The sequence below is a fragment of the Nematolebias whitei genome, chromosome 2 (genome assembly GCF_014905685.2).
Source record: "Nematolebias whitei isolate Nwh7 chromosome 2, NemWhi1, whole genome shotgun sequence".
Classification (NCBI taxonomy): Eukaryota; Metazoa; Chordata; class Actinopteri; order Cyprinodontiformes; family Rivulidae; genus Nematolebias; species Nematolebias whitei.
The window spans coordinates 588762-599308 of NC_056499.1; the positions used below are offsets into that span (position 1 = coordinate 588762).

The 10547-nt window shown below is 45.1% G+C and overlaps 1 protein-coding gene across 1 annotated transcript in view; it reads right to left on the reverse strand.

The window, feature by feature from the left end:
* Positions 1-10547, reverse strand: part of kif18a (kinesin family member 18A) — a 170484-nt gene that overhangs the window by 35402 nt on the left and 124535 nt on the right. The gene's annotated exons all lie outside the window — the stretch shown is intronic.

Consider the following 10547-nt stretch of genomic DNA (forward strand, 5'->3'; position numbering starts at 1 on the left):
TCCCTCCCTCCCTCCCTCCCTCCCTCCCTCCCTCCCTCCCTCCCTCCTAAATAAAGGTTGAATGAGTGAGGTACTACAACACCAAATTTCGACTTAAGGTAATACAGTAGTCCCTCGCTACTTTGCGGTTCGACATTTGTGGACTCGCTCTTTCGTGGTTTTGCAACAATTGTCAAGTAAAAAAACAACTACCTTTGGACAGGGGCCGCCATTTTGTAATTTTCTTTAAAAAAGCCTATACTGTAAGGCCAGTAAAAAAGAAAACACTACCCAGAAGCCAACAGTGCTTCCAGCTGCTGCTTTATGCCAAAATTGAGGAAAAGTTTTGCAAAGTAAATCTATGCTATCTATTAAGCTTACAGAACTGGCAGGAAAGTTACAAACAATCCTGAAGCTCAATTATCCACACATCAACTTGGACAGGGCAATGGGCTTCATCGCTGCAGGGTAGGTCTGAAGAACTGGTACCGAGCCCAACAGTACATATACGTATGCTGTTAAAATTACATAGGTTTAAGAGTTTAAAACATTGCAAGAATGTGGGAAGGGTTTATAAAGCTTTTATATATAAATACTAAAATAAATATAGCGTTTATAATTTGCAGTTTTTCCGCCTATCCCAGGGGTGTTTGGATTATAACCCCTGCAATAATCAAGGGACTACTGTAAATGTAAAATCGACCAAGTTATAGCCATTTTCATGTCACAGATGAGTCATCCTCCAGCAACTGCTCATTCTCTCCACTAGTGTGTTGCTATTGGTTTGTAAGAGAGCTCTTTTGTTTCGTTTCCAAGGATGGAGTACCAAAAAAGTTTTGGTATCCTGGACAAACAATGAGGCAAGTGTATTCCTCTGTCTTCTTTTTCTTTAGGCTATTCTCTCTTAAGGGGTCTCCACAGCGAGTCATCCTCCTCCATCTCACTCTGTCCTCTGCATCCTCTGTCCTCACTCCAGCTACATCCATGTCCTCTCTAACTGCATCCATATATCTCTTCTTTGGCCTTCCTCTTTGTCTTTTTCCAGGCAGCTGCATTTCAACCATACCATACCATACCATACCGCTTTATTTATAGAGCACTTAAAACAGCAACAAGGACAACCAAAGTGTTGTACAGCAGAAACAAACAAGCAAAGCACACAGCAAAACATAAAGTAAAATAAAATATAGATATGAATAGCAGAAGATAACTAAATGGCTAGCATTGTAGAATACAGACAGGCGCAGAACTGATCAACGATTTGAATACATACAGGAGTATTCTGAACTGAATTCGAAGGTGAATTGGGAGCCAGTGCAGGGAGGCCAAAACTGGTGTAATGTGCTCTCTTTGGCTTGTACCAGTTAAAAATCGGGCTGCAGGATTTTGGATCAGTTGTAGTCGTGCAATGGAGATCTGACTGATTCCAAACAGAAAAGCATTGCAGTAATCAAGCCTAGATTTTATGAACACGTGTATTACTGTCTCAAGGTTATTTTTGGACAGTTCTTACATCCTTCTACCAATATACCCACTGTCCCTCCTGTGGACATGTCCAAACCACTGTCCTTCCTCTGGACATTCATGCAACCTTTATTTAGACAGGTAAATCCCATTGAGCCTCGAGGACTCATTTACGAGAGACACCTAATTTCAACAAAGAATGATGACAACAATGGACAACAGCGACAACAATAAACAGTTATAAAATTATTATTATTATTTTTTTTTTTTACAAATAGGATGGCTAAAAAAAGAAAAGTAACAAAAAACAGCTAGATTCTAAGGCGACTGCAGAAAACTAAAATCAGGAACATGTCTGCATTGGTCCCTGCCAGGAGTCCAACAGATTCTTAAAGCCACTTAGAGAGGTCAAAGGTCGAGAGCTTCAGATCTTTTTACAAGATATTCCAGGAAACAGTAGCAGAGTAGGAGAAGGCCCTTTTGCCAAGTTCAATCCGCACTGAGGGAACACTGCAGGTAATAATGTCCTGAGAGCGCACGCTGTAACTGCACTTACGCAGAGACATGTAGGAGGAGATGTATGAAGGCAGCAGACCAAGGAGTGATTTAAAGATGAAAATGTACCAGTGGGAGAGTCTGTGTGAAGTTAATGATGTCCATTCAAAAAGCGTTCAATATAAAAACTGGACTTTATTTGTAACAGAAGACATTTCGCTCCTCATCCGAGGAGCTTTCTCAATTCAAAGAGCAGAGAGTAAGGGATTCAGGTTATAAGGCTGAGTGAGGTAAGACACACACACACATAAGACACACACATATGTAGATTGGCAGCTCTTCAAACATGTGGATATCCTAACTGGGCTTTTGTCAAGTTAGTGAGGAAATCTACAAAACACACTAATAAACAGAAAAAGGAGAACAAGAGACGGAAAAACATTGTCATCCCTTATGTTGCTGGAGTATCAGAGAAATTCAGAAAGATCTTCAACAAACACAATATCCCAGTACATTTCAAGCCAGCAGGAGTCCCAGCAGGACTCTCAGACAAAGGCTGGTCCACCCTAAGGACAAAACACCCATACACAGAGTGGTGTAGTGTATGCGGTCCGGTGCAGCGAGGACTGTCCAGACCTCTACACTGGAGAAACTAAACAGCCTCTTCACAGATGCATGGCTCAACACAGGAGAGCTACTTCCTCAGGAGAAGACTCAGCTGTTCACCTCCACCTCACAGATAAGGGACAATCTTTTGAGGACCAAAATGTGCACATTTTGGACCGAGAACACAGATGGTTTGAGAGGGGGGTGAAGGAAGCAATTTATGTAAAAAGAGAAAAGCCGTCTCTTAACAGAGGAGGAGGCCTCAGATTTCCACTTTCAAAAACATATAATGCAACTTTAAAACAAATTCCCAGACGGTTTTCACACTTGAAACAGAGGGGCCTCGTCGGTGAATTAGACGAACAAAGACCTACTGTTAAGGTGTTTAGGTGTGAACTGCCAATCTACATATGTGTGTGTGTGTCTTATGTGTGTGCGTCTTATCTCACTCAGCCTTATAACCTGAATCCCTTACGTACTGCTCTTTGAATTGAGAAAGCTCCTTGGATGAGGAGCGAAACGTCTTCTGTTACAAATAAAGTCCAGTTGTTTTTGTATTCAATGCTTTTTGAATTCACCATGTCCTGGATGACTGAGAATCTTCACCAGCTTAATGATGTCCAGTTAACCAGTGAATACTGGGTGCAGTGGTGGGTACAATAGTTACAGCCAGTTATGAATCTTAGTGCACCACGATAGACAGCATCCAACATCTGCAGCATCCAACATCTGCAGGGTTCTTGTAGGAGCGTTCAGAATCAGAATCAGAATGCCTTTGTCATTATACGTAGTACAATGAAATTAAGAGCCACTCCTTTTTCCAGTGCAAAAACACGCCTTAAGAAAACGCACATTAAACACTAAACACACACTAAAAATTAAAAAATGTAACGCAATATAGATATAATAATGAAAGTAAAAAATACAAGTATTACACAATTGTATTGCATATCATGGATATTAGTGAGGTAGTTAAGGTGACAGAGTATGAAATGGCAGTAGTATTGCACAGTAGAAGTCCAGGGGGTTGGGAGGTTAGGATATTAAATCAGTGCATGTGTGAGTTCAGTGTAGTGATGGCTTTCGGGAAAAAACTGTTCTTGAATCTGTTTGTTCGTGTTCTGATGCACCTGTAGCGCTTCCCTGAAGGTAACAAGTCAAACAGTTCAAAACTCGGGTGTGAACAGTCCTTGATTATATCCTGATGCATGCTCAATAATCCAGGTAGAAAAATCCAAAAAAGTTCAATCTGGTCCTCTGGACATTCAAAAAAACAAAAGCAAAACAAAGCAAACCTTTGCTTTGTTTTGCTTTTGTTTTTTTGAATGTCCAGAGGACCAGATTGAACTTTTTTGGAGTCCTTGATTATGCTTTCTGCTCTGTTGAGGCAGCGTGATGTGTAAATGTCCATCAGGGAGAGGAGAGGGCAGCCAATTATCTTCTGTGCCGTCTTGACTACTCTCTGAAGCCTCTCCCTGTCAGCCAGGGTGCAGCTGCCGTACCATACTGAGATACAGTATGTCAGCAGGCTCTCGATGGATGAGCGGTAGAAGGTCAGCAGCAATTTTGTGTTCAGGTTGTGCTTCTTAAGGACTCTTAAGAAGTGTAGTCTCTGCTGAGCCTTCTTGATGACCGCTGTGGTGTTCTCTTTCCAGTTTAGGTCAGCAGAGATATGGACACCAAGACATCTGAAAGTGTGAACCCTCTCCACGCACTCACCATTGATGTAAAGGGGGGCTAGGTTGGTGCTGTGTTTCCTGAAATCAATAATTACCTCCTTGTTTTTTTTTGATATTCAGAGCCAGATTTTTCTCTGAGCACCAGGTTGCTAGCTCTAGGACCTCCTGTCTGTAAAATGTCTCATCTCTCTTAGAGGTTTGTCCGACCACTGTGGTGTCATCAGCGAACTTGACGATGAGGTTGTTGTTGTGGGCCGGGATGCAGTCATGGGTGTAGAGACAGTACAGCAGGGGGCTCAGCACACAGCCCTGTGGGGAGCCAGTGCTCAGCGTACGAGTGGAAGAGAGGTGGGGACCAAGTCTTACAGATTGGGGCCGATTGGTTAGGAAGTCTTTATCCAGGCACATGTGAGTGGGGGGAGGCCGAGATTGTCCAATGTATTTATAAGAATGTCCGGAATGATTGTGTTAAAGGCCGAGCTGTAATCCACAAAGAGCATTCGAACATAGCTGTGCTGTTGTTCCAGGTGGCTCAGCGCGGTGTGGAGAGCTACTGCAATAGCATCCTCTGTGGACCTGTTGGTGCGATATGCAAACTGGTAGAGGTCAAAGTTCGGAGGGAGATAGTCCATGATGTGCTGGAGAACCAGTCTCTCGAAGCACTTCATGATTACCGGGGTGAGAGCCACCGGTCGGTAATCATTCAGGCTGGTGATGGTAGCGTTTTCAGCACTGGGATGATGGTTGCAGATTTTAAGCAGGGAGGGATGACTGCCTGGGCCAGGGAGAGATTGAAAATTCTGGTGAAGGTGGGGTCGAGCTGGAGGGCACATGCTTTGAGCACCCTGCCAGGTACTCCATCTGGGCCAGTAGCTTTCCTGGGGTACACTGATTGGAGGGAATGTCTAACATCATGCACAGTGAGTGGAGTGGTGTAGTAACCAGGTGGGTGTGGGGGCAGGGCAGGATCAGATGGGTGCTGCTGTGGTGCATCAAAGCGTGCAAAGAAGCAGTTTAGCTCCTCTAGTTCATGTAAATAATGTCACCGTAATCAATGGAGGGAAGGAAAATAACAGATACAACAAGGCGTTTCCTAGCATTTAGGGTTAGACAGGATCTAATTCTGAAAAAGAAACCCAGTTTAACTTTCAGTTTCTTTACCAAGTTTTCCACATGGAGCTTAAAAGAGAGATGCGAGTCGACCAAGACACCCACGTATTTATAGGAATCAACAAACTCAATCGGGACATCATTTGATGATAAAAGCGGAGGAAGAACTGCTGGGACTGACTTCTTATTTGAAAAAAGCATCCCTTCGGTTTTGTCGGCATTTAGGACAAGTTTGAGGTGGAACAAATCTGTCTGGATGATGTCAAATGCGGATTTCAAAAGCTGGAAAGCCTTAGCAACTGTTTTAGCTCGACAATAAACAACTGTGTCATAAGCATAGAAATGTATGCTTGCATCAGGGATGTTTTGACCTACATTACACTTTTGTTGACTGTTAAATAACTGGAGGAACTACCATTATGTTGAACACATTGCCTCTGGTCGGAGAGATAGTTAGAGAACCAACCAGTGGTGTGTTCTGAGAAACCGATTTCTGAGAGCTTATTTCACAAGATCTTCCGGTAAGATGGTGCCCGTGTACATGGCTTGCAATCCACCTCTGCTGATGGTGTTCGAATTATTTTTGTTTTTTTGCATTTCACATCTGTGACATCAACTTTCTGCTGGTGTATGACAGACAACAACTTTTGAATCTTTGTTTTTCTGTCACTGAAGTCGCTTATTTGGACCATTATCAGTGTACCTCCACCAAGGCCGTTAGGCAGCAATGCAGGAGGGCGTAACGAAAGTGGAGGAAAGACAGGCTGCAGGTCTCTTTCCAGATACTTAAAGAGAGTTGGCGCCATTATCAGAAAGCAGTAAAAGCTGCTAAATCAAAATTCTTCTCTGATATAATTACCTCAAACTCTCACAACCCACGTGTCCTCTTCTCCACCCTAAACTCTGTTCTCCACCTCACTGAACCATCACCTCTGGAAGCCTCGACTGAGCTGTGCGACAACTTCTTACATTTCTTTTTGGAAAAAATTGCGACCACCAGGGCTCTCATTTCCCCTCCAACTCTTGACCCATCCATCCCACCTCAATCTGTAGCTCCTTTTGACCATTTTGAACCCATCACTCTATCTTCTCTAGAGCAGGTCATGTGCAGCTTGAAACCTTATGGCTCCCCGTTTGATGTGGTCCCCCCTCAACTACTAAAGGAGGTGATTCCAACTCTAGGTCCGTCCATTCTTGATATAGTAAACAGTAGTTTATCCACTGGCGTGGTACCAAAATCCTTTAAACATGCTGCCGTCTAGCCTCTCCTGAAAAAACCAAACCTTGACCCCTCAGTCGTTTCAAACTACAGGCCTGTCTCCAAACTCCCATTTGTTTCTGAAGTACTGGAGAAAATAGTCAAGTCCCAGTTGAAGTGCTTTCTGGAGGATCACGCCATCTTAGAGCTTTTCCAATCTGGCTTTAAACCTCTCCACAGTACTGAAACTGCCCTGCTGAAGGTCTTTAACGACATCTTCAGATTCACAGATATCGGTGATTCTGTGCTGCTTGTCCTGTTGTGGTGACAAACTCACGGGTAGCCACGTGGCTCATGGCGCTTTAAAGTTTTGACCTAGATGTCCGCTACGGACAAAACAAGAAGTCACATTTGGGCACCGACCTGGCACTCTGCCAGGAATGTACACAAGATGCACCAGCCACCCAACCGCCAGCTGCGGGAAAACCCTCAGTAAGTGAGGACCCGAATCACCACTACTTTGACACCAATATCTGCAAAGATATGACAACACTGTACGTGGATGGATGCTCATTCCACCACGAACAAACCTGCAAATCAGGTGTTGGAGGGATCCTCCTCCAAGACCAACAAGAGGTCACTGTTAGCTATAAATTAGGCTCTCAGACTTTTCAGTACGCTGAGATAGCAAGAATCCTAATAGCTCACCAGATGGCAGGAGAACGCTCCATCCAAACGCTAGTCATCTGCACGGACTCCAATTACGCTCAACTTAGTTTCTTGTGTCATCTCGCTCTGTGGAAACAGAACGGCTTTCTCACAAGCAACAAGAAAGTGGTCAAACACAAAGAGATTTTCATGGCATGTGATCACTTGGTGACATCACATGACCTACAAGTCTACTGGAAAAAGGTTCCAGGACATTCAAGAGTCCTAGGCGATGACAAGCGGTATAATGACCTTGCAGACTTCCTAGCCAAGGACGGAGCCGTGAACGGCCCTCCGTGGACCTTTGACCCCTCCTGGCTGCTCGCAACTCTGTCAGTATAACCTACAGCCGAGGTAATGGCAGTCACATGTGCACAGGCTGCAGCCAAGCCGGCTGACAACACAGTCTCTGTACAACCCATGCTGACTGACCCAGACATCATCCAAATTCAGAAGTTAGATCCTGCGATAAACTCGATGATACTGTACTTGACTGACCCAGACAAAAACACTCCGTCCAAAGTTGACCTGGATTCCAATCCAGACCTTAAAGTCCTCTTTCAGCTGCGCAAACAGCTAAAACTAATCAAGGGCATCCTAACTTTTGCTCATGGACCGACGTCCTCACCCATGTTCGTGGTCCCCCATGACCACAGGGGGGTGATGTTAGTTCATGCGCATGACCTCCCGTCCGCAGGACACAAGTGAGATAACGCCACACTGAAAGCATTAAAACAAGTTGCTTATTGGCCTGGAATGAAAAAGGATGTCAAGGACTACATAAAAGGGTGCCTGGTCTGTGGCCAGTTTTAGCCATCCAGACCACTTCACAGAGCACCACTGCAAAGTAGAGGCATTGCATTCCCATGGTCCGACCTCCAGATCGACTGGGTTGGACCACCATCGCCATAGACTCCAAAAACATTTAGGGGGAAACCAAAAACCCAAACCTCAAGTCGTTCGTCTAAAGGGACAACAGACAATTGAACCAAACTATATTTTGCCATGTAAATCTAACTTAAACAAAGTTAGGAATGGAAAAATAGTTTGGAATGCCCTTCTATAGGTATAAATCCCTATATATAATTTTTCAGCATGACCCACCTGTAGCTGATCTAAACCATGATAGCTTACACACCAGGTGAATAAAGGTTAAGGTCTTATGTAAAATCCCACTCATAAGCCCAACTAAAACCACATAAATGCATGCACACATAAGAACCAGAATGGCATCCACTGGGAAACACCAGCAGCAACCTTCGCTGAAGGGACCTACAACTCCAACGTGGGTCTCCAAACTCCAGCCAGTGGTAGCCTCTGCAGTTTAATTGAGGGAACTCCTCTACATGCTGATCAGTCAACACCTCCAATTGTTGTGGATTATATGGGGAGTGGTGGCGCAGAGGTTAGAGAGGTGGGCTTGTGATCCGAAGATCGCCGGTTCACGCCCCGGCCCCGACAACATCAAAATTGTGGGTGGAGTAGGTGAAACACCCACACTTGCCCCCACCCTCATTCGCCCCACTCTGGGCCCATGAGCAAGGCCCTTAACCCCCACCATGTGCTCCCTAAACAGGTCTCTCTTGAAAATGAGTTCTCGTGGCTCAATGAGACTAACCTGGATAAATAAAGGCTAAATGAAAAAAAAAAAAAAAAAGACTTTTTCCAATGGATTACAGACTTTGTTTCCAAGGGGTTAAAGGGTTACTGCAATGGAATTACCAATAACATTGTGGAATTACCTGAACAGTTGTGGCATTACCTTCTTTGACTTTTGTTTTCCTCTTGCTGGATTACATCAAGATCAAGGACATTCAGAGGTGTAAATTCATGTTGGAATTCATCCCCAAGGACAGGCGATGATTTCCAAAGGGGGGACTGTAGTGAACTAGGCCTCCGACAACAATCTGTCTCTGAAGACCTTCGGGGACAGGAACTGTTATTTCATTGATTTGAATACAGAAATACAAATTATCTCATCAAGAGACTATTTAATTGTATTCTGAATTAATCAATTGAAAGAACACTCTTCTTTTTACAGTATCAGTACTATTTTAAGATATCTTGATAATCAAAAAGTTTTAAGGATGGTACCTTTCTGTGGCCCGGTTTGTGTCTGTGTTCCCTCGTGCTCCCTCATTAGTTCTATTAGTGCCACCCGTGTCTCGTCCCAGCTGTTTGTAATCACGTCTCGTCTTGTCCCTGTATATAAGCCGTCTGTTCTGTCTTGTTCATTGTTGCGTCGTACTCGTTGGGTCTCCTGTGTTCCCCCCTGAGTCTTCCTAGTTCCTCGAGTCTCCCGTGTCTCCTGAGTCCTCCTGAGCTTCCCGTGCTCTCTCCCTGTTCATGTAAGTTTTGCTGCCCCGTCAGCTTGTTATTTTGTACCTTTATCATTAAAATCCTATTTTTGTATTCTGCCAAGTTGAGTCCCTGTTCTGCACTCTGGGTTCGCTCCCTCCTAGCAAATCCTAACATTACGACACGACCAGACCAGAACCCAGCGGGCAGGGTCTCTCTCGGCAAACTCACCTTTTTTCTTCCTCGAGCCATGATGGACGAGCTCCACTCCGTCCCTGTCCTTCTGCCGTCCCACCGCCGCCGTAGTGGCAGAAAACGGTTCCGGAGGCAGTCCGCGACGACCGGCCCGGTCTCGTCGGCTGAGCAGAACTTTAGAGCTGGTTCCGGTGTTTCTGTGGGAGCGGGGTCCACCGCCTCACCTTCAAAGGTTTCCGGTGGGGGCGAGATCCAGCGTCCCACGGGAGCTCCGGTCCACTCCTGTTCGGTAAGTCCGGTCCAGTTGACGTCACAGGGGCGGGTTGCGTCGCCTCACCTTCCAGGTTCCTGGTGGGGGCGGAATCCGGACTCTCACCGCCACTCCGCACAGCGGCTGTTCGACCAAGCCTGGCCGTACCTCCAGAGCGTATTCCTAGTGACTCCGTGGGGGCGTGTTCCGCCGCCTCACCTTCCAGGTTTCCGGTGGGGGCGGCACCCGTCACCATACCCACACATAGAGATGTTCCCTTTTTTCATTCCTTTTTACCTGAGGAGATTTTTCAAATTAATCAGACCCTATTAGAATTATTTAATTCTGCTAAAGCTAACCCATCTTCCTTTGATCTCGTTTTGTCCCAGATGGAAGATTTTTTACTTTCTATCCCTGGTCTTTCTTTGCTCCCAGAGTATGATTTTTTATTATCTAAGATAGAGACTTTTAAGACCACTGTCACTGCCATCCCTGAGGTGGATCCTCACCTCTCCTGTTCCGAGGGGGTTCCGGCGAACGCTCCTCACCTCTCCTGCTCCGAGGG